The 24,270-nt window shown below is 45.8% G+C and overlaps 1 protein-coding gene across 1 annotated transcript in view; it reads right to left on the reverse strand.

The window, feature by feature from the left end:
• Positions 1 to 23,501, reverse strand: part of ZNF469 (zinc finger protein 469) — a 134,872-nt gene extending 111,371 nt beyond the window's left edge. Inside the window, exon 1 of the mRNA XM_039913629.1 lies at positions 23,302 to 23,501. The gene's annotated coding sequence lies outside the window, so the exon portion shown is untranslated. The remainder of the gene's footprint in view (positions 1 to 23,301) is intronic.
• Positions 23,502 to 24,270: the final 769 nt, after the last annotated feature.

Below are 24,270 nucleotides of genomic sequence, written 5' to 3' on the forward strand. Positions count from 1 at the left end.
TTACGGGAAGGCATGGACTCCCTCAGATGGGGCTACTGTGAGCACTCCTCTGTTTCACAAGGATGTAACGGGACAAGTTAAATGGACAAGTGCACCACCGTCCACCAGACCCAGAGGGAGATCAGGCCTTCCGCTCACAGAGGCTGACCTGATAGGCAGATCCTCCTCCCGGGGTCACGGTTTCCATTAGGTTTTATAGAAATGATAACTGACCATGAAGCGGTGACCTGCAGAGTCTTATATTTTTGTTAGTTTTCACTTATCACTGGATACATTTGGACAGATGTTTCTGATTGCAAGTAGCTGCCGGGGTCTGACTTTGCAGTGGGTCGGGGGCTTCGAGGAGAAGGTTTTCCAGACGGCAACAGAGGGGTGGAATTCTGATCGGTGAAACCTGTTAATGAACTGTCAACAGAGGGGGGAAACGTGGTGGAAAAGGCCATCCTAATGCGTAGTGAGGGCCATAATTTTCCAACCCATCAGAAGAGTCAAGAGGACTGATGTGCAACAGATGGGGACTTCAAACCGGGGCATTAACAATGAAGTTAAATGTGAGGTTTTATAAACCTCTTGCTCATCTAACTCCTGAGTCCTCAAAGAAAACTCAGATGGTAGTAGCAGTAATAGTATTTATTAAGCACTTGTGTTCAGAGCACTGTACTAAGTGGTGGGAAGCAGCGTGACCTAGTGGATAGAGCAAGGGCCTGGGAGTCAGAAGGACCTAGGTTTTAATTCTGGCTCCGTTACTTGTCTGCTGGGTGTCCTTGGGCAGGTTACATAATTTCCCTGTGCTTCAGGTACCTCATCTGTAAAATGGGATTAAGATTATCAGCTCCATGTGGGATATGGACTGTGTCCAACCTGATTAGCTTGTATCTACTACTTTAGTTACTAGTACACGTTTAGTACGGTGCCTGGCACACAATAAGCCCTTAACAAATACCAGAATAAAAGGTGCTGGGCAAGGCTACACAGGCGAGAATTAGCCATGATCCCTGTCCCTTGTGAGGGGGGCTCACAATTAAGGATAGCATTAGGAATGTCTTCGAAAACGGTGCAGTCGAGTCACTAGAGCCGTGAAGCTGTACCTCCCAGGAGGAGGGAAACAGTGGCAAAAAGTGCAAGGAAGGCTTGCTAGTATCTGCATCTAAATCTGTCTTTTTAGCATCACTTATTCTTCCCACAGTAGAAGCAGCAGCTTGAACTTCACGTGATCATGGAAAGTCGGCACTGAAGCTTCAGGTCTTTGTTTCCCTGTCCCGCCAACCTTCGCTCAGCAGGCAGAGAGGCACCTTGAGCATGAAAGTTCCCAGACCACACTCATTTGTTACCCCACAGCTCCCATTTTGATAAGATCTCAGGTTCCCAGTTCACAAGTACTTGGGCAAGGTGGATCCATATAGGTGTCATGGAGTTCAGCTTTAAGCCCTCTCCTTCATTCACAGAGGTCATGAAGCACAGCTCTATCTTTGGAGATAGATATCCAGGAAGTTTAATCCACAAGAAATCTACGAGGGACTTGTCCTCCGTGGGGACAAGATGAGGAACTAATCTCTTAGCTGCCTAGAGCACCCCAAGAATGCTCCACCAGTGCCTCATTCAATCAATCGCATTTTTTGAGCTCTTACTCTGTGCAGTGCACTGAACTAAGCACTTCGGAGAGTACAATATAACAGAGTTAGTAGACATGTTGCCTGCTCACAGCACGTTCATCCCTATGGAGTCTCCCCCTCACTTCTCCTGGGTAGCATTTGTTGGGCACTTGGGATATTAACTGTCTCCCACACCCCTTTGCTGATCAATAGTTCCCATCCTGCTCCCACTCATGAAGCCCCTTAAGGGATTCCGCACTGGTGTGTAGCAGTGTCGCTGCCTTCACCTGGACAGGCTTTTCCAACTGCTCCTGTCCCCTGCATTTCCAGTTTTCCCCCTTTCCCTGAACTTCAATCAGTCACCAAATCAGTGGTATTTATTGACCATTCACTGCATGCAGAACACACTGTAACAAGCACTTGAAGAAGGAGCGTGGCTTAGTGGAAAGAGTATGGGCTTGGGAGTCGGAAGACCTGGGTTCTAATCCCAGCTCTGCCACTTGCCTGCTGTGTGACCTTGGGCAAGTCACTCCACTTCTCTGGGTCTCAGGTTCCTTATCTGTATAATGGGGATTCAGTGCCTGTTCTCCCTCCCTCTTAGACTGTGAGTCCACTATAGGGAAGGACTGGGTCCGATCTGCTTTTCATTTAGATTGTGAGCCTCCATAAGGGATAGGGACTCTGTCTATTTCTGACCTCTGTATTCTCTTCCAGTGCTTAGTACAGTTCACTGCACAAAGTAAGCAGTGAAGCAGTGTGGCCCAATGGATAGAACCTGGACCTGAGAGTCAGAAGGATGTGGGTTCTAATTCCGACTCCACCACTTGTCTGCTGTGTGACCTTGGGCAAGTCACTTCACTTCTCTGGGCCTCAGTTACCTCATCTGTAAGATGGGGATTAAGATCATGAGCTCCAAGGGACAAAGACTGTGTACAACCCGATTTGCTTGTATCTACACCATGGCTTAGTACAATGCCTGGCACATAGTAAGTGCTTAACAAATTACACAGTTTTTATTAGCTAATAAATGCCTTTATTACTACTTCAATAGAGCTGGTAGACATGAATACTTGACTTTGCGGAGCTTACAGTCTAGTTAGGGATAATGTGGCATTTGTTATGTACTTACTATGTGCTGAGTGCTGGGGTACATAAGTATAATGCAATCAGATCAGACACACTTCCTGTCACATTTCAAGCAGGAGGGAAAACTGATATTTAAACTCTATTTTACAGATGAGGGAACTGAGAGGGAAGTAAGTGACTTGTCCAAGATCGTACAGCAGTGGTGGAGCCAGGGTTAGAACCCAGGTCTCCTGACATTGGCAAGTAGCAGCAGGAGAACTGAAGAAGGGATAATGTCAGTTTGAATGAGCTGACACTGAGCTATGTCTAAGCCCCCAAAGAATAAGCACGTGTAACTTTCCTCCATCTGGAACCAAGATGTGGGATGTCTGGACATGGGGTGTTTAACAATTCCTAGAAGAATGTCCTCTTGCCCTTCATCCAGCACCCAATACTCTTTGGAAAGGGTGAGACTCAGAGTATTTCATTATGGAAGGGCACTACTGTACTGGAAATATCATTATTTTCTCAGTCATTAATAATAATAATAATAATAATAATAATAATATTTTTAAGTGCTTTTAAATGCTGTTCTGAGACCTGGGATAGATACAAGATAAGCAGATCAGACACAGTCCCTCTCCCACCCAAAACTCACAGACTAAGAGGGAACAAGAATAGAGATCTTATCCCCATTTGACAAATGAGTAAACTGGGGACCAGAGGGGTTAGGTGACTTGCCTAAAGTCACACAGCAGGCAAGTAGGGGACCTGGGATTATAACCCAGGTCTTCTGACTTCCAGGGCTGTGCTCTTGCCACCAGGTCATGCCAGCTCTTACTTTTCTAAGGTAGTTCCCTGTCTGATTCAATTAAGAGCCAATCAGTCACTCTACTAAAGCATTTGAAAGAGTTACATCAGAGTTGGTAGACACATTCCCTGCCCACAAACAGCTTACAGTCTAGAGGGGGAGATAGACATTAGTATAAATAAATTACAAATATGTATATAAGTAATGTGGGACTGAGGGTGAGTAGAATATCAAGTTATTAAAGGGTACAGATCCAAGTTCATTGGTGACACAGAAGGGAGAGGGAGTAGGGCAAATGAGGGCTTTGTTAAGAAAGGCCTCTTGGAGAAGATCTGATTTTAATAAGCCTTTGAAGATGGGGAGAGTGGTGGTCTGTGGATGGGGAGGAAGTTCCAGGTCAGAAGGAGGATGTAGGCATCTCCCTTGGTGGCAAAATAGATGAGATCGAGGTAAAGTAAGTTGGCTTCAGAGGAGCAAAGTGTGGAGACTGGGTTATAGTTGGAAATCAGGAAGGTAAGGTAGGAGGGGGATTGAGTGCCTTAAAGGTGATAAGGAGTTTCTTTTTGATGTGGAGGTGGATGGGTAACCTCTGGAGGTTCTTGAGGAGCGGGGAGAATGTGGACTGCACATTTTTTAACAAAACTGAGCCGGGAGGCAGAGTGAAGTATGAAATGGAAGTGAAGAGAGACAAGAAATAGGGAGGATTTTAGTGATGTTGTGAAGATAGAAATGGCAGGATGAGGTGACAGACTGAATAAGTGGGTTGAATGAGAGAGATGAGATGGGGATATCACCAAGGTTACTAGCTTGTGGGATAGGGAGGATAGTGGTGCTGTCTACAATGATGGGAAAGGCAACATCCTGGTCCCCAGCATAGCAGAGACTCAAAACCTTCAGGAACCAGGCGGCAACCCCTGGAGAGGGCAGCAGACACACAAGTTCTCTCCCTAGCAGCACTGAGCAAAGGCTGTGAACATCTCAGGTCAGGAGGCTCTGGGCCAAGTCCCCTCTCCACCTCATCTTGGAGAAAACCAAAGAACCTATGATTTGGAATGGGGCAGCATCCCAAACCCAGAAAGCCTCCAGACAAAGCTAGTTAGCTGTCCTGTGTTCTTGAACAGAGTGAGGCTTAACCAAGGTCAATGGCCCTCAGAGGAAAGGGGAAAAGAAAAAGAAAAGAAAAAAGGGGAGAGGAGAGTGAAAAGAACAGGATGAGAAAATGGAAAAAAGGATGAAGAACAAAAGACAGGGCCTTTCAGAGAGAAAAAGTGAGATGGAAAGGAGAGGGGAGACTCTGAGGAAGAAATGGGATGGCGGGGAGGTGGGGAGAGAAACACCTGAAAGGAGCAGGACATGTAGGGTAATGGGAACTCCCTGGGGGAAGGGGATGGGAAAGGAGGCTAGGTCCCAAGGGAAACAGAGAAAACTAGGAAAGAAAAGGCAAGAAAAGGAGAGCAAGAAACTGGAGCAGAAAGTTTTTGGGAGAGAATGCATGACTTAGTAAAAGAAAGGAAGTAGATGGGTGGGAAAAAGTGGAGGGAGATTGAGATTGGGCAGGTCAATGGGAAAGTCAAGAGAAAGTGGGAAACAGCAAGAATGTGGGAGAGATTGAACAAAGACAGATGTTATGAGGTGGATGGTCTGCAAATGAATAACAATAATCAAGAAACTACACCTGAGCTAACCCTCTCATGCTTCTAATGTCCCTTCTTTTTACCGGTGGTGTTGGGTTTTACGGAATCCATAAGAACAAGCATCTACAGTCTACAAATTTCTTTGTTACCAATTTTTTCTTTGCTACACTTGAGACCACATGGCCTAGTGGAGAGAGCACAGGACTGGGAGTCAAGAGATCTGGGTCCAAGTCCCAGCTCTGCTGCTGGGCTGCAGAGCCCATTTTTTCCTTTTTTTATGGTATTCGTTAAGTCCTTTGTGTCAAACACTATTCTAAGCCCTTGGATAGGTAAAGTTAATTAGGTCGGGCCCAGTCTCTGTCCTTCTTGGGGTCCACAGTCTAAGTAGGAGGGAGAACAAGTACTGAATCCCCATTTTGCAGTTGAGGAAACTGAGGCACAGAGAAATTAAGTGACTAACCTGAGTTACTGGGAGGCAGTGACCCAGCCCTTCCTCCACCTCTCCTACTACTCTGACAGGTATGAAATGGGGCAAAGGGAGAAGGTTATCTTAGATCTACCCCAGTGCGTGGGACAGAGCAAGCACTTCATAAACACCATAACTATTCAATTATGAAGTAAAGATGTTGATTTGGGAGAGACGGATTAGTTGCGATGTGGTGTCTTTTTGACCTTCCCTTGCCAGAACAAGGGAAATCTGAGTAATTGGAATCATTATTTCCAAGTGCCTTAGCTTATGTTGAGGAGCAGGGCATTGTCGAGGTGAGGGGTTAGACTAGAGGCTGGAAGTAAAGATCTGCATCATTGTCCAGCAAGGCCCTAGCTCAAGACCTCAAAGCAATGCTAACCCATTTGATAGGTGTGATCCCCTGTCTTCAGTGACAGGTTTGTCAGATTCTATAGCAGGAGGGTCATTGTCAAGACACTTAGACATCACGAGGTCGAACACACTAACTGGGTGGAGTGTGAGAGCAATGCATATTATTAATGATGATAATAATTATAATCAATATGGCATTTGTTAAGAGCACTTACTATGTGCCAGGCACTGAACTAAGCAATGGGGTTGATACAAGCAAATCAGGTTGGACACAGTCCCTGCCCCATGTGGGGCTCACAGTCTCAATTTGCATTTTACAGATGTGGTAACTGAGGACCAGAGAAGTAAAGTGACTTGCCCAAGGTCACCCAGCAGAGAAGTGGTGGAGCTGGGATTAGAATCCATGATCTTGACTCCCAGGCCCGTGCTCTATCCACTATGCCATGCTGCTAGGGTTTACTGAAATGCGTGGCTCTGTCACTCGGTAAGTCTCTCAATCAATCAAATTCACTGAGTGCCTACTGTGGGCAGAGCCCAGTTCTAAGTGCTTGGGAGAGTACAATACAACAGAGTTGGTAGACATGTTCCTTGCCCACAAGGAGGTAGAGCAGGAATGGGCACAAAAGGACTAAGAAGACAGGTTTCACCTGGTATTGACTCCTTTTGGTCCATGAGGGTAGATCGGGGCTGCCCACTGATTCGCTGTGCTCCCACTTTTTAAAGTCCTTTCCTCCACTCACTCTGAAAGAAAATCTGGATGCACTTGGAAAGTCGGTAGAGAGCACTCCAGTTAAAATGATGAGTTGCCCATGTTCTAGAGAGGTACCCACTTCTTCAGCGATTATTTTAAGATCCATATTTTTGTGCCTGAATAACCTGGCATGGCAGAGTGGACAGAGCAGCGGCTTGGGAGTGAGAAGGTTGAGAAGGTCACGGGTTCTAATCTCAGCTCTGCCACTTGTCTGCTATGTGACCTTGGCCAAGTCACTTCACTTCCTCTGGGACTCAGTTACCTTATCTGTAAAATGGGAATTGAAACTGTGAGCCCCATGTGGGAGAAGGACTGTGTCTAACCCAATTTGCTTGTATCTACTCCAGTACTTAGTACAGTGCCTGGGACATAGTAAGTGCTTAACAAATAGCAAATTATTATCATTATTATTAACATAGCTGCCCCAGGTCCATGGCCACTTCTTGTGCACACTTCCCAGTTTAGTAAGCCAGCCCACAGATTGCCAATTGGGACTGATACTTGGGGATAAACATTCAGTCAGCTGGTTGCGCTGACCATTCAGGAGATGATCCCTCAGGGGCAGCGGAACCTTGGAACACCATCGAAATGCAAAGAAGTGTGTCAACCTTTTCCTCTCGGCTGCAGGGCTGTTTATCCCCAGAAAACCAAAAGCGATGGTCAACTCTTGTATTTGCTTTTGGCAACTAGATTAATGACCCCCTTGCTTTGAATTGCCAATCTCCCTGTTGACCCAAAGCCAGCTCAAGTACAGTGTTTCTGAAGGGAGTCAACAATCACTCATGTCTACGAAGGATTTACACAGGAGGGAAGGTGAACAGCTATTTTGCTTTGACAGAGAGCAAGATAAATGGCACTGAGGGTACACTGCAATAGGAGGGATCTAGAACAGACAGGGGGAAGAACTTCCTGGCATGGGTGCCATTGAAATATGTCACCCAGAAATCTCCTCACGTGTTAATTCCAGAAAGAGGTTAAGATGGAAAAAGATAATGAGAGCTCCTTTGAAGCTTCTTCCATCCTGAGAAACCCAGAGGAAGATCAAGTTATCTCCCTGTCACTGTCAATTGCTGGAAGGGGGTGAGACAACACACGCTGTGCTTACTGAAAACAAACACCTTCCCGGGCTCAGAGGGGGTTGTGGGCTTTCAATTCGTTTCCCTTGGTTTGCAAGGATGAGGACACGGTCACCCATACTCTACCAAATGGAAAAACGTGCTCCTCAAGAAGTCCACAGTAAGCTTTGATTATTCCCTGAGCATCAGGACTACATAAATATAACATAGGCATCCAAGAAAAGCAGCCATAAAGTAGAGAGAGCTTTTCCCAGAGTTAAATGCCGTCTTCCTCGGCTTGGAAGCCAAGCTACCACAGATGTCCATTTGGTCCTACTCGTTGGGGTTATTTGGGGTAAAACCAACAGCTCATTGGGCCAACTTCAGAAAAAAGTCACTCTTCTACTTGCCAAGGGTGGGTGACCATTTATGCCAGGTTATTAGAAAGGACAGATGATGACATTCATTCTATCATCAACAATCAGTGTTGACAGGACTGGCATAACAGGTATATGAGCTGATCTATTTCTGAGAATTTATATCTACGGCCAAGGTAATGCACCAGATATGGCATCTCAGTAGGTATACTGTCACCCGATTGCTCAAATCTGACATCTTGGCCATGAGTGCATGGAGCCTCTTTTCTTTTCAGAGAGGCTACTCACCTTTTTTTTTTTTTACCCCAATCTGCATTGGCAAATTTATCCCTTTCTTCCAAGACTGTTTGTGAATGAACCTGCTTCCATGTCTGCAGTAACAGGTATATGGGTTTGAGATTTTCTTTTTAAGGGAGGATGGCTTTGATGAGATTCACTTTACAACCCTGTCCCACCCCCAGGACTCAGACTGCTGGCTAAATAACCTCTATCTAATATTTTGGGCAGATTCTCACTTTGCTGGGTTTTGGGTGGAGCTTCCAACAGGCTTCAATTGCAACGGTAAGGCTAGAGGAACTTCCTCAGTGTCCAGGTCATTAGGTCTTGAACCCTTTACCAAAGAAGGTTGGGGAATGCTGGAGGAAACTTTTAAGGAAAGGATACTCATGTTACTTCCTGGAATATCTACAGAGAAAGCCTGCCTGGAATCATGGGAATGGACTGGATGACCCTTTAAAGTACCATCTGTCCCCATTTTCTATAGAATAGTGCCCTATTATGATTACTGAATATGGTACATGTCAAGGGTCCATCATCTGGTTGTCTGACACTGACCCACTCCTGGGCAGCTCGAGATCCTTAAATAAGCAGATTCGAAAACAAGTCATTTTTTTAAAAATTTCCACAGCTCTACTTTCTCTACAGAACCAATTTCTATCACTTCTATTTGAAATTCCTTATCACAGCCAAAATAACCAAGGCCCAATTTCAGAGCTCTGCCTTTGAAGGGGGGATTTTCTTAGTAGAGCAAGCTTATAAAAGGAGAACATTTAAACAATGAGCAGTCAAGTTGGTCACCATTTTCTTTTTGGCCTTTCCTTTGTTAACTGCAATTTGGCAATAGGGCATCTGGAGTTGAATACAAGCTTCCTTAACTTCTCAACTCAAACCTGTTGGCTAGCCAGATTCCTGGATTGATGAAGTCACTGCAAAAACCTACAGTGCCACATGATAGACTTTACACTTTTCCTTTCGAGATCCAGCAGTAAGAGGCTTGATCTAAATGTAAAAAGCCTCATATACTTTGGGAAAGAGGAAGCTAGGTCAAAGCAGGAAAGAACACCTGAGCCCTGAGAGGTACTGTTCCAGCTCTACATCTTGGTCTCTTCTCTTGTGTCACTTTTTCCTTGGGGTGCAAATAGCGAGGCTACAAACAAGGTGCCACCTCTCCCACTGGAAAATACATGCCTAAAATAAGATGGCATCTATTACGCAGGGAGGGCAGTCTTAACAACAGCCTCCCACACCTACTTGTCCATATAGAATGGATGTGTTCGGCAAGTAGAAAAGGCTGTTGATCGCATTCATTATACTTACAGGTATCATTTTCATAATAATAATAATGATGATGGTATTTGTTAAGTGCTTACTATGTGCCAAGCACTGTTTTAAGCACTGGGGTAGATACAAGGTTATCTAGTTGTCCCACGTGGGGCTCACAGTTAATCCCCATTTTACAGATGAGGTAACTGAGGCACAGAGAAGTTGAGTGACTTGCTCAAAGTCACACAGCTGACAAGTGACGGAGCCGGGATTAAAACCTACGACCTCTGACTCCCAAGCCCTCTTTTCCACTATCATCAGTGGGCTGGTTAAAAAAAATAAAATGTGTTTATCAGTAAATAATAATAATAATGTTGGTATTTGTTAAGCGCTTACTATGTGCAGAGCACTGTTCTAAGCGCTGGGGTAAACACAGGGGAATCAGGTTGTCCCACGTGGGGCTCACAGTCTTAATCCCCATTTTACAGATGAGAGAACTGAGGCACAGAGAAGTTAAGTGACTTGCCCACAGTCACACAGATGACAAGTGGCAGAGCTGGGATTCGAACTCATGAGCCCTGACTCCAAAGCCCGTGCTCTTTCCACTGCGCCACGCTGCTTCTCTGTAAAGGTTACAGTGTTTTCGTAAGGCTGTCGGAGGAGCAAAAATATGAAACGTTGGTTACTATTCCATCTTCTAAATTAATCTATCCAGTGCTCAAAGCCTCTTAGAAAGACAATTTATGGCTAGGATAAAACAAGAACAACAACAAAAAACACACCACCAAAACCAAAAAAAAGACATCATTCAAACAGCCCTAGAATTATCCACGGTCATGAGGGGCCATGAAATCCATAATTGATCCAAAACTTCATTTTAGCTAAACAATCACTTCCATCAATTGATCAATCAGTGGTATTTATTGAGCACTTACTGTGCACAGAGCACTGAACTAAACACTTCGGAGAGTACAATTCAAAAGAGCTAGTAGGCTGGATCCCTGTCCACAAGGTACTTATGGTCTACAGTCTATTTCAATCTCTTAGATCCCCTTCCCAGATCTTTAAATGGAGCAAAATACATTCGAGTTTTAGTTTCCCCATTTCTTCTGACCCCATGCTTGTGGAGGCAACTGTGAGCAGGAAAATTGCCACAAGTCAGGTAGCTGGAAAGAAAAGGAGAAGCAGAGAAGCAGAGAGTCTAGTAATCCTCACCCAGGATAATCCGTGACTGAATAATCTGGAGTATACTGCACATTGAGAGTCCCATGTGGGACAGGAACTGTGTCCAACCTGATTAACTTGTTTCTACCCCAGTGCTTAGAACAGCGCGTGACACATAGTAAGCACTTAAATTCCATAATAATAACGATAATAATGAGGGATGATGTATGAAAATCAGCACCCGAGTTAAATTATCCTGGCTATCTTTGTGGAATTATCCACATCTTCTGGGTTAGAATATCCTTTAAACAAATCGATTCACAACAATTCTTGCAAATGGTGGCTTCTAGGCTGAAAGCTCATTGTGGGCAGGGAATGTGCCTGTTTATCGTTATACTGTACTCTCCCAAGCTCTTAGTACAGTGCCTTGCACACAGTGAGAGCTCAATAAATACAACTGAATGAATGAATTCTGTTCTCCCCAATTCCCAAGTTCTGTGCAGTAAACGGTCCTCCTGAAAGAGTTAATGCAGCTCTCTAAGCATCGAAGTAGAGAGGACTTAAGCACCGTCCCAGCGGATGAATGGGTGAAATCTCCCCGCCTCACAGGCTTTTCAGTTTTCTTTGAGCACCGCAAGCGTAAACCGACATTTCAACTTGAGACAAACCTGCAGTTGCTCCAGTGTTTACAAGTCTATTGGCTGTGAATGTCTTCACTTGCCTCCTTGCTCCTTTTTGATGGAATAATACTCCGGCTGGGAAAACCTCCCAGAGGGGCAACAATAGCTGAACTGTACTCGGGCACATGGATGAGACAGCATCCCCTGGATGCCTCACATTCTACGACGGGGTAACGCACCTCCCAAGGAATGCTGAAGAGCCACACACAGAAAACCCACTGATCCTAGAACGCGCCCGCAGACGGCTTGAAAGCACCATGTGTAGACTCCGTTCTCTGCAAACCATTTAGCACTCGCCCCACCCCCCCCCGGAGGCTATTTTTAAGAGGTATGCACGGTCCCAGAAACTGAACTTTGAAGTGCAGTTCAAGGCTTTGTTGTTGTTAAAGAGGGATTTTATATTTGTAATTAAACGCAAACAAAAGTGAGTGCCTGCACCTGGACTGGCTAGTCAGGGTCACTTCCACTCTGTCGGCTTCAGGAGGGAATCCAGATGGGTTCGGGTTGCGTGTTCATCCCTGCTCTGGAGGGACCACTGCTTCTGGTCACTGCAAAAATGCAAGTGCTCCAGTCTAGCACGGCTCTAGTAAAAAGAGTCATCTCTTGCACAAGCACTAAAATACGGAAGAAGAGCTGAAGGTTAGAGTTCCTTGCTTTCTGGATCCGTGAAGGCAAGCAACCCTAGCGAATTCCTGCAAATTGGCTTGATTTATAATTGAGCCCCTGGCTCTTGAAGTAGTCAGTCTGCCCGAACAGCTGTGTGGTGATGGGAGGGCACCCTCTTGTGGCCCAGGCAGTGAGCACCTTGAGGTGGGAGTCCTCAGACTGAAACTCTGCCCCAGACTTCATAAAAATAATAATAATAATAATGGTGGTATTTGTTAAGCGCTTACTATGTGCAAAGCACTGTTCTAAGCGCTGGGGGGATACAGGGTGATCGGACTGTCCCACGTGGGGCTCACTGTTTTAATCCCCATTTTACAGATGGGGTACCTGAGGCACAGAGAAGTCAAGTGACTTGCCCCAAGTCACACAGCTAGCAAGCGGCAGAGCCTGGAGTCGAACCCATGACCTCCGACTCCGAAGCCCAGGCTCTTTCCACTGAGCCAGGCTGCTTCCTCACTGCTTCTTCATCCCACTTTAATTCCTGTTCAGTTCAGTTCAGTTCAGAGGCAGAGGGGAGAAGCAGCGTGGCTCAGTGGAAAGAGCACGGGCTTTGGAGTCAGAGGTCATGGGTTCGAATCCCGGCTCGGCCACTTGTCAGCTGTGTGACTGTGGGCAAGTCACTTAACTTCTCGGTGCCTCAGTGACCTCATCTGTAAAATGGGGATTAAGACTGTGAGCCCCACTTGGGACAACCTGATTCCCCTCTGTCTACCCCAGCGCTTAGAACAGGGCTCGGCCCATAGTAAGCGCTTAACAAATACCAACATTATTATTATCTTTGAGGAAGGCAGACCACAGCAAGGAGTCATGCCTTTTAACATTTTCCAATGAGACGAGGTAATAAGAACGGTTGTGGTATTTGTCAAATGCTTACTATCTGCCAGGCACTATGCTAAGCCCTGGGGTAGATACAAGATAAACGGGTTGGACATCGTCCCTGGCCCACATGGGGGCTCACGGTCTTAATCCCCATTTTACAGATGAGGAAACTGAGGCACAGAAAAGTTGTGACTTGCCCAAGGTCACACTGCAGACATGTGGCAGAGCCAGGGTTAGAAGCCGGGTTCCCTAACTCCCAGGCCCGTGCTCTTCCCACTAGGCCACACTGACACTGTACTAAGCGATGGGCTAGTGAAATCAGATTGAACATAGTCTGTCCCACATGGGACTAACAGTCTAAGGAGGAAGGACAACAGCGTGGCCTAGTGGAAAGAGCCCGGGCTTGGACTTCAGAGGACTTGCATTCTAATCCTGACTCCAGCACTTGACTGCTATGTGACCTTGGGGGAGTTACTTAACTTCTCTATAATCAGTTTCTTCAACTGTAAAATGGGGGATTCAACACCTATTTTCCTTCCTATTTAGAATATGATCCCCACGTGGGACAGGGACTGTGGGTGGCCCGTTTGATTTGTACCTAACCGAGTGCTTAGAACAATGTTGGCTACATAGTAAGTGCTTAAAAAAGACCATTAAAACCCCCCCAAACACACACAAAAACAGATATCTTCTCCCATTTTTACAGATAAGGAAACTGAGGCCCAGAGAAGTTGTGACTTGTTCCAAGGTCATCTAACAGGCAAGGGGTGGAGCTGGGATTAGTCTCTTCACTCCCAGGCTCACGCACCTCCCACTAGGCCATGCAGCTTCTAAGGTCTACAGAAGTCAGACCCTAAAGTCATCCCTAGAGTCTCCTACTAATAACTCATTATGGCCCTCTCTCCCACAGATGTGTCCCAATTCTCCTTGACTCTCTGGAGGCAACAAATTCCATGAAAAGAAAAGCTTCCTCTTGTTGGTGTTGAACCCATACCTTCCAGCTTCAGTGAGTGCTTTAGACCAGAAAATGACTTTTATATGCTCCCCCATTACCTACAAATGGCCTGGGGTGAGGGAGGTGAATAGACAAAACAGACAAAATAGACAAAATAACCACTGTTCCCAGCTCCAATCAGACTGGGCCATGAGCATTTTGCTGAATTTGCTGAACAGCAATCCCAAATTTGTCCCCCGCCCCAGGCCTCTCCCTGTAAAACTCCCCATCTCCCAGGAGTGGCCATTCATCTACCCCTCAAGTGGTCCCAATCCAAAAAAGAGTGAAGATGCCTCCTGATAGGTCCACTCAGACCAGTGCCTTGCTCCAGACAGAATCGGAAGCAGTGTGGATACAGCACGGGCCTGAGAGTCAGAAGGACCTGGATTCTAATCTAATCTAATTAGAACCTGGCTCCGCCACTTGTCTGCTGTGTGACCTTAGGCAAGTTGCTTGACTTTTCTGGGCCTCAGTTACCTCATCTGTAAAATGAGGATTAAGACAGTGAGCCCCATATGGGTCATGGACTGTGTGCGACTTGATTAGCTTGTATCTACTCCAGTACCCCAGGGTACTGCCTGGCACATAATAAGTGCTCAACAAATCCCCCCCCCCAAAAATCAAAATTTTCCTCAAGTGATGGTTTCCCTCTTGTAATGGAGAAAAATTAAACCACAGGTGAAAAAAAAATTAAAAGTCTCTCTCAAACTTCTTTTGCCCTCATGAACTTCATTTCCCAGAGAGCAGTTTGTCTGACTGAGCTGGGCTCAGAGAATCTGCAGACTTCCCCACAATATACTGTGGGAACTGAGTTCTCACCTGCCACTTGGAAGCCAGTTAATTCAATATGACAAAGTGAGAAGCAAGGATTAAGTGGATTCCTGACTCTTGGTCAGAGTCAGGCCCCTGGTGAGAAGGCTTCAGGAAAAGGATGCGGGAGAAGTTACACTTCATTCAAAAGCAGCTTACTCTCCTTGGGTCAAGCAGGAAGAAGTGGTATGGACAAACTCTTATCCTTCTCCCTCCCACCATCCTGCGTTTTTTGCATATCTTCAAAAAAACAACACACCTTCACAACATACCATTACATAACAACACACCTTCATCTTCGTGAACCCCACGTGGGACAACCTGATAATCTTGTATCTACCCCAGCGTTTAGAACAGTGTTTGGCATATGGTAAGCGCTTAACAAATACCATTATTACAAGAGAAGCAGCATGGCTTAATTGAAAAAGCACGGGTTTGGGAGTCAGAGAATGTGGGTTCTAATTCCGGCTCCACCACTTGTCTGCTGTGTGGCCTTGGGCAAGTCACTTCACTTCTCTGTGCCTCAATTACCTCATCTGTAAAATGGGAATTAAAACTGTGAGCCCCATGTGGGACAAATGATTACCCTGTATCTACCCCAGCGCTTAGTACAGTGCTTGGTATATAGTAAGCACTTAAATACCATCATCCACATAGTGGAATGCAAAGCATATGTGCGTGTGTAGGGGGCAAAGGGGCGAAGGGTCTCAAAGGTGAAAGCGCTAGAGCGGGCTGGTAGGTGACTGCCGGTGGTTTTAACATCAACGGACTAATCCACCCCTCTTTGATGTATTTTTCTATCTCAACATTAGAGGCAGAAACTGGCACTAAAGTGAACTTCCACTAAACCAGAGTCAATAGTAGACTTCTAGCTGTGCTGGACAGGAAAAGATGAAGGGGGCAGAGGCAGGCATGGGTGCTGAAAGATGAATGCTCTACAGATAACAAGCCAAGTGTCAAATCTAAAACAGGGAACCACTGTCAGAAACCTTTCTAAAGGCATCACTCTGATCTCAGAGTCCAAACTCTCAGGTCTTGTCCATGGGTCCCATCCATCTGCCCAATCTCTTCCCTTTTTCAAATAACCACCGTGCCCAGCTCCAATCAGACAGGGCCATGAGTATTTTGGTGGAAAGTGAACCACTTTGGTGAACCACTTTCCACCAAAATACTCATGGCCCAGTCTGACTGGAGCTGGGTACGGTGGTTATTTTGTCTATTTTGTCTGTTTTGTCTATTCACCTCCCTCACCCCAGGCCATTTGCAGGTAATGGGGGAGCATATAAAAGTCATTTTCTGGTCTAAAGGAATTGGCAGTATGTGTCCTAAGTGATGGAGAAAATGTCTCATATCTTGGGCATTTATAGCTATTTCTACTTTTCAGTCCAGTGCACAAGGCCAGAGATACCATTCAGTGTTTATAGGAGACTCTGCCAAGACAGGGAGGGGCTGGACTCAGTTGAGTACGGCTGAGTCCTTCTGATGACACTCAAGTCTGTCCTCCCAAGGGAATTAAGACATTTGTAGAAATAAACCCAAAATCAAATTATTAGGAACGTGGTCTTTGGAAGGCCAAATGACTCGACTTAGATGAGCATATTTTAGACATGCAATCAGGAGGACTAATTCTCTGGAGAAGACACTAATGCTGTGAAAAGTTCACGGAAAACGTGGAAAAGGCAGACCAGCAGTTAGATGGATAGAGACCATAACTACGATAATGGAATAGCCATTAGAAAGCTTACGGATAATGGCAGAAGACAGGACATTCTGGAGAAAATAAATCCGAAGAGCCGCTATGAATCGGAAACGACTCAACAGCACTTAATAATAATAAAGGGATAGTCACCCAGGTACACCTGAATGAAGACAGGGAACTGACTCAATTATTCTGGCTGTCACTTGGGGGATTCAAAATGTGTTTGCTTCTGGGTGGAGGCAGGATAGAGGGGATGTAGAGGTTAACAGGGAAGACGAGTTTAGATTAGAAGGTTCAAACCTAGCATTGTGGTGAAGCCAACATCTGCCCTGGACATGCACAATTCTTCACCACAATTCAGGGCTTGGGAACTGTCTCCTGGCTATTGGCTATTTTTAACTCCGGGGCTCAGGAGCAGGGCTGAACCAGGGCAAGAGACAGCAAACCAGAGTGCTATTGGCGGGCTCATTTCTGGAAAGCATCTATACTCTCTTGACCTCTTAAATCCCTCAGGACCAGAGTGCTTTAGCCATTAGGCAAAATGTCTGCCTCCCCCAGCCCACTGTGGTCACGGAAGACCCCGTGGTGTAACCACTCCCCCATTTGCACCCTCAACCTCCCACCTTGAGAATTCTGCTATGCTCTAGGCTGGTCTGAAAGAAATGTCAGAAGTTCAGGGGACGGGAAGAAGGAAGTAGACTCTAGGGTGAAGCACATCTTGGACAAAGCCCCCACTAGTAAGACCCATCCCTGGTCAGGCTCAGACCTTCCTCATTTATCGACTCCCCAGCGGACAGTGGCAGGTGACTGTCGAATAGAAGGGGCTGAGGAAGTGGACCGCCAGGAAGAATGGCAGGAGGGAGGAGACACTGCTAGGGTGGATAATAAAGTGATCTAGGGTGAGTTCGCTCATTCATTCCGTCGTATTTATTGAGTGCTTACTGTGTGCAGTACACTGTACTAAATGCTTGGGAAAGTACAATACAATACACAGTGTGGGAGGAGGGCTGCGGGGGTGGGGGGGTGAAAGGAGGGAAGGAGGCAAAGAGAGAAGCAGGGGTCACAATCAAGATAGTAGCATTGGGTTTCTAACAAACTATAGTATCTACTGTGTGCTTAGCAGAGCACAGAGCACTATAATAAGCCCCTGGAAGCGTACAATAAAATAGGGTAGGCAGAAAACGATTGCTGCCCATAAGGAGCTTAGTATTCCATTAACCCTGGAATCTTTGAACATAGCCCTGAAATAATTCCTTCTTCCAGGAGTTTAGTCAGCTTGTACGAGCTGGTATTTTCTGATTCACGGCTACACAGTCAGCTTGGGAGCTACAGTATGGCCTGAGTGACCAATAGCATGCTCTCTCTTCTTCCCCCTCCCACCCAAGCTGTCCCTCTTTCCCTTCAGATCCCTTCTCGGCAAGGAATACATATTCATTCATTCATTCATTCGATCATACTTATCTAACACTTACCACATTAACGGTACCAAGCACTTGGGAGAGTGCAATATTACAATCAAAAGACACAACGAGCCAGGTTGGGACAGAAGCAGGGTGGCCCACCATCCACTTCAGTGCCCAGATAAAAGAGAGAGGGGCAGGAGGGCTAGTCAACCTGGAAACAGAAGGAGCTACTGTAGCTTCCTTTGCTAGAAGTTCCTTTCCACCACTTCCTCTTGGCCTGCCAACTGGGCCTGGCCCTGCCACCATCCATTCCTCAATTTAGCTAACGGTCAAGGAATCCCACTGGCACACTCCCAACCACTTCCCTTCCACCATCGTTGCTGCGAATCCAGCTCCTATTGTGTGATAGAAGTATGTGTCCAGATTTGGGATTTCCTAGTCTTCCTAGCTTCTCTCTTCCTGGTGTTTGGTTTGAGCGAGACTATTTCACTATCCTCGGTAGGGGAAGATTGGCCTGGGAAGAAGAACATTCACCAAGTTGGGTACATTAATATGGCAGTGGGATATCTGTGTGACTTCTCAGTCAAGTGACAGTTACTTTTTTTCTCAATTCCTCTCATGTTCAGTGGGGAAAGACCACCAACACACCCCTGCTGTCACTCTCCTAAAAGAAAGGTCCTGATACTAATCCATCAGCTGTCTTTATTGAGCGCTTACTATATAAAGAGCCTTGTACTAAGCATTTGGATCCAGGGGTTAGGTCTCCAAAAGACCCTGAGGAAAATAATGCAACAAAGCCATACAATAATGTAATAATAATATTAATGACAATTATGATGATCATTATATTAGACTATGTTTTTAATAATGATTACTATTATATTTAAGTGATCACTATGTGCCAAGCACTGTACTAAGCACTGGGGTACATGCAAGGTAACAGCACCGAAAGCACAGTGTAAATGGTTCTGACTTTCTTCGGTTAAAGTTGAGGGAAAGAGAAAGTTGGAGGGAAGACCTGGGATTTTTCTCCTGGATAATCAGCCAGTATTGCTCAAGTGAGGCCTGGAAACATCTATGGCACCACAGAGTCAGACACTCTACTTGCTGACTCCAACTGAGGAAGGCGTTTGCTTCGGCAGGGAGCGCTTCTCTGTTTGCACACGGATACCTTGGCAGTCGGCAGCCAGAAGAATGCAGAAAATGCAGCTCTATGGAGCCTCACCAACTGTCATATTTTGAAAAGCTCGCTGGGTGTGGCAGTGGAGTTCTCAGACTGACCATGAAAACCTCAATGGCAACTCATGAATATGAACCCTGTGCTTTTTTTTTGGCTCTTGAAGGTGTCTCGGTATGAATCAGCTCAAGGACGATTCTAAACCAATTAGAAAGGAAGGCTACATAAGCAGTTCCTCATTTCTGTCATTTTTGCCATTCTGGCATGAGACCAGCCAGAGGTTGGCATGAGCAGTTGATGATCTGGAAGTGGTCACTATTTCACTAACATGAATATGACTTAACATGAACCCGAGTACCAGAAACACGCTAAATAGGAAGAGGGAGGGGTTGTGGAGGTTGTGAGGAGAGGAGGGTTTCCAAGAAAGTCAAATCTTCTTTAACCCCCAGTGTCTATCCCATCTGGTAGAATGGGCTCTGATTAAAGAAGAGAACTAGTACATAACACCCACAGGACCTATCCGAAGGAGAGTCAAGGACCTTCCGGTAGGACAGGGACTGGGTCTTCTACTTTCTTATTTCCATTCACCCAAGGGCTTTAGAACAGAGTTCTTCACCCACTAAGCACTCAATAAAATCTTCTGACTGATGCGCTGATTGAGTCTAGCATGGTGAAGATCAGATTCCTGGGAAACAAAATCCTCCTCCGCACTAGCAGTAAAACTCCCTAGATAACCCAAATTTTAGAAGCACAAAACCCAATTCTACCCTATAACGACAGGATGACCAGAGGAAATGACAGGTGTCAGGGGAAGTTGCTACTTACATGATTCTTTCAACTTTGTTCAGTGCCAAAGGCACTTTCTTATTTCTCTCCTCCTCCTTCCCCATTTGCTTTCACTTTTTCCCCTCAAATGAACCCTCTTTGAAAACTGATAAACTGAATCCCCTAGCACCTTTTCAATAATTATTTAAATCAGCAATCCTGTGATGTGAGTAGACCAGTTCTGGGATACATTTCCGTATTGAGAGATTTCACATTTCCACTACCGAGAGTCACTCTAAACAACCACAAGTAAGCTCATTCTAGTCAGCATAAGGCAGAGTTGAAGCCCAGTGATGGAACCTTGCCTCAGAGTTCCTTAGGTCAGGTCACTGACCCTACCTGGACTTCAGTTCCTACAACTGTAAACTTAGAAGACTCAACTAGCCTTACAGTAGTTTTCTGAGGAAAAAAAAAAACACAAACCACTGGCAGGAAACCTGGTTGTGTGAACAAGGATGGCTTACTCCCAAAATGAGAAAACAGTAATAAAATAAGAAATTTAAAATAAAAGTCACTCTGGGTTTGAATCTCTGGGGCTAAGCTTCCACTCCCACAATGAACTTGAGCTCGACTGGTGACTCATGAGATGTTCTTTGAGTAGTGACTATCGTGATGCAGAAAAGGCTTCATCAGGGGTAACAGAGTTACAGGGAGAGGTACTCTGATTTGGGAGAGAAGGAAAATTGAAGGGAAAATCTGGTCTTCAGAGATCTTAAGACACCCGAGCCTAACTCAGGTTCCAACTGGTGCAAACTAGAACCCTGGACCTAATACTCAATTCTCCCCGTGAACTCCCAGTTGTTCATTACATTTCCTAACTTTGAGGAGCTGCCATTTCTGTATCCATGTGATGGCTCTCTGAAGTTGAAACACAGTCTGTGTGTACAAGAGTATTACAGTAGCTAGAATAAAACTAGTAGAGAAATGAGAATAATATCAGAATGGGTACAATTGGGAAAACATACTTAAGCTGAGTCCGACACCAGTAGAGCAATGCAAAGAGAAGATTCAGGATCGGCATATCAGGTTTGGGAAGTTGTCAAATGTTACCATTTATTCTCGCACGTCCCTGGAAGACATTCAGTTTTATAATTCCAGGTTTCTGAGTTTCAAAAGATGTCCAGCTTTGAAAGAGTTAAGTACCAGAGACAGGCTCCAGTTCCACCAGCCTCAGCAGCCCTGTATAAGCAGACTTGGCACACGGAGGAAGCTCCACGAATTTGGATTCTCAAGTACAGACCCTTCCGATTGTCAGGAGAACACAAGTCACAATTAAGTGGGGAAACAGACACACTCCTCCCCCACTCCACCGTCTTATGCTCCAACCTGTTCATTTCTCAGGCTAAAGTCATCAAGTGTTAAGTGAAAACGAGTTTAGTGAGACCCTGCTTAATTTATGACAGCCCTTAATGCTGTTAAATATGACACAACTGATAGATCCAAGGTGTCCACACATACTGAGAACAATCTTTACCCCTAGCTTATGGATTCCCCTTACACGGACAGATGGGAGCAGGGTTAGCAGTCAGAGGGGATCAAGCTGGACTCTGCTCCCTACCACTCTATTGGTCTTCAAATAGGATGTATTGTGCCGGGAGAAATACACGCACATCAACACTCGCTGCATTTTCCACATACCCTGGTTGTCAGACAGCTCTTAGTAAAATGACACTACGTCCAGACACCAAGAAACACAGTGAAGGAAATGTGCTTAAGGAAACATTTCTCTGCTCTCTGCATTTTTCTAGAAATCTGCAAACCTCTTTCTTCCCCCCTCAACCTGTCCCTTTCAGCTACAAGCTTCCAAACTGTACTTTTTTTTTAAGACTTGCTGCTGCAACAACTGCACACAATTCAAAGGAAATATGGGAAACCACAATTCTCAGCTCTCCAAAACAGGCAAATGGAAAGTCACTTAAGGGAATCCTGATTTAAAGCGGCAGGACCCTTTTGCGTCTTAGTCGAGGGGTTTGGGTTGGGAGACAGTGGAGGGAGGAGACAGAAATCCAACAGATTCTCTTTCATGGTTGTCCGACTGTGGCATGATTCACTGGATTATGTGGACTTTAAAAACTGATGGGAGGAACTGATGGGAGGCCTCTCAAGCCAAAAGGTATTCTGACAGCGTTCTCAAAGGAGTTTGCTTCCCGGCAGGGACCGACACCCAAAAGACACAGAGACCTTTGATTGGTCCCCTCTCAGCAGGTCTGTCCCCATGATATAGGAAAGAGATATTCCTGCTTCTTTAAAATCGCTCTTTAAACTAATCCCCGAGCAGCAGAGAGGTAAAGCGGCAAGAGAAGACAACGAAAACACCCTCCTAACTTCACATCAAAGGCAAGTGTTCTGAACAGCATACGAACTCCCTTCCTATTTTTGGCAGATGAAATTAACCCCCTCCTCCCCCACCCCCCTCCGAGGCATTAACTCCTTGTCTTTCAGACCGTCGAGAACCATCACACCCCAGAGGCAGGAAAAATCCTCGAAGCAGTTTGGATCGGCTCCCCCTGGTAAACTCACCACCAGCGCCGCACAAGTCAATTCCTGTTTATTTGAACGCTGGGCTCGCGTGTTAGGGATGGTTCTGGAGAATCCTACCGTTTAAAGGGGAGACCCCCGGCCCTTCCCCCCGGGGGTGGGGGGCTCGGATGATGACGTGCATCGCTGAATGCTAAGGGGGAGCGTGGTCCTAGCTGCACAATTGGAAACCGCCTTAGGTCACTGGAGGAAAGAGGGCAAAGGAGGATTGGGATGCCAAAGGTGGTCAAAGACAGCATTTAACGGGGGGCAAAGGGAGAATTCAGGAAAGCAAGACGTAGGACTAACAAACCCTGGACTTGAAGGATCTGCTATGCACTGAGCTATGCACTGGCATAGGGAGAATTCAGGAAAGCAAGACGTAGGACGAACTGAAGCCCTGAGCTACAGGGTCTGCTATGCACTGACAGGGAGAATTCAGGAAAGCAAGACGTAGGACGAACTGAAGCCCTGAGCTCAGGATCTGTTATGCACTGAGCTATGCACTGACACAGGGAGAATTCAGGAAAGCAAGTCGTAGGACGAACCGAAGCCCTGAGCTCAGGATCTGTTATGCACTGAGCTGTGCACTGACATACGGAGAATTCAGGAAAGCAAGACGTAGGATGAACCGAAGCCCTGAGCTCCAGGATCTGCTAGGCACTGAGCTATGCACTGACACAGGGAGAATTCAGGAAAGCAAGACGTAGGACGAACCGAAGCCCTGAGCTAGAGGATCTGCTATGCATTGACATGTGATGAAACGGCAGGTTTTTTTTTTATTATTTAAAGACCAAACAATAATAATATTTCCGTTTCCCAACAGGGAAAAGCAGCACCCGCCCGATAAAGAAAAGGGGGAGGGTGGGGGAGAGGCCGGCCGGGACGGTGTTTACTCACCTCATTATAAATCTGCTGAATGGCAGGTCTGCATTCTTCTCGGTGGCGTTTAAAAATAAAAGTCCGGAATTAGAGCAGCAGCCTTGCCCTGTGCAGTTCCTCAGTAATCTGCGGATAAAAAGAGAAGTCTTCATTACTGACCACAGGCACGGAGACTGGAGCTCACGCCCCCTCCAACCCACAGCAGCCAGTAGCACACACAGAAGTTAGTCTAGGAGGAAAGGAGACAAGCTGAGCAAAGACTATACTGATTTATCTGCCTCTCCGAGGAAAGGGGGGAAAAAAATTGCTCAGGATTTGGCAGAGGGGATGGGCAAGAAATCCAAAGCTTGAGTAGGGCGAAAGATGGAATGCCGGCCAAGTTCTTTAATCAAACCTCAGCTGGGACATTAATTAAAAGAGTTGCTACAAAATATCGGCTAATGGATTGCATTTTGCAGCCTTTGGGGAAAGATAATATCAGAGGTTTGAAATTGCCTTCCAGGAAAGGGGACCTGGTCTTATTTTGTAACTTAAAACTAACGTTCTCCCCCTCCCCCTACCTCCTCTCTGAGCCCCAGCTTGGAGGCTATTTTTAGAGCAGCTTTTTATAGGTGTCTGTTTCAAATGATTCCCTCTCTATAATTTGTAGTGATTAAAGGGGGTGGGTGGGTGGGAGAAAGAGATTATTTCCATGGAGTGAAAGGTGCACCTCTGGCATTAGGAAATACACAGGGAGTCCCAGTTTATCCAGCTACCCATCATGGTCCAAAAAAGGAAATTAAAGAGAAAAGTCTCAGGGAGGATGAAGCAGATCATTGTTATCCCTCAGAGAAGATCTGAGTGGTTCTTCTCTCCATGCTGTCTGTCTCTATAGGCATTTTCCAAAGCAAACCGTCAAACAAAGGTTTGGGAAGATGGTCTGTGGTTTACAGATTAAAGCACTGTAATATTCACAGAAGACTATTCAATTTTATTCTTAGTGAAAAA

Source organism: Ornithorhynchus anatinus, chromosome 11, assembly GCF_004115215.2.
Source record: "Ornithorhynchus anatinus isolate Pmale09 chromosome 11, mOrnAna1.pri.v4, whole genome shotgun sequence".
In the NCBI taxonomy this organism is placed as follows: domain Eukaryota; kingdom Metazoa; phylum Chordata; class Mammalia; order Monotremata; family Ornithorhynchidae; genus Ornithorhynchus; species Ornithorhynchus anatinus.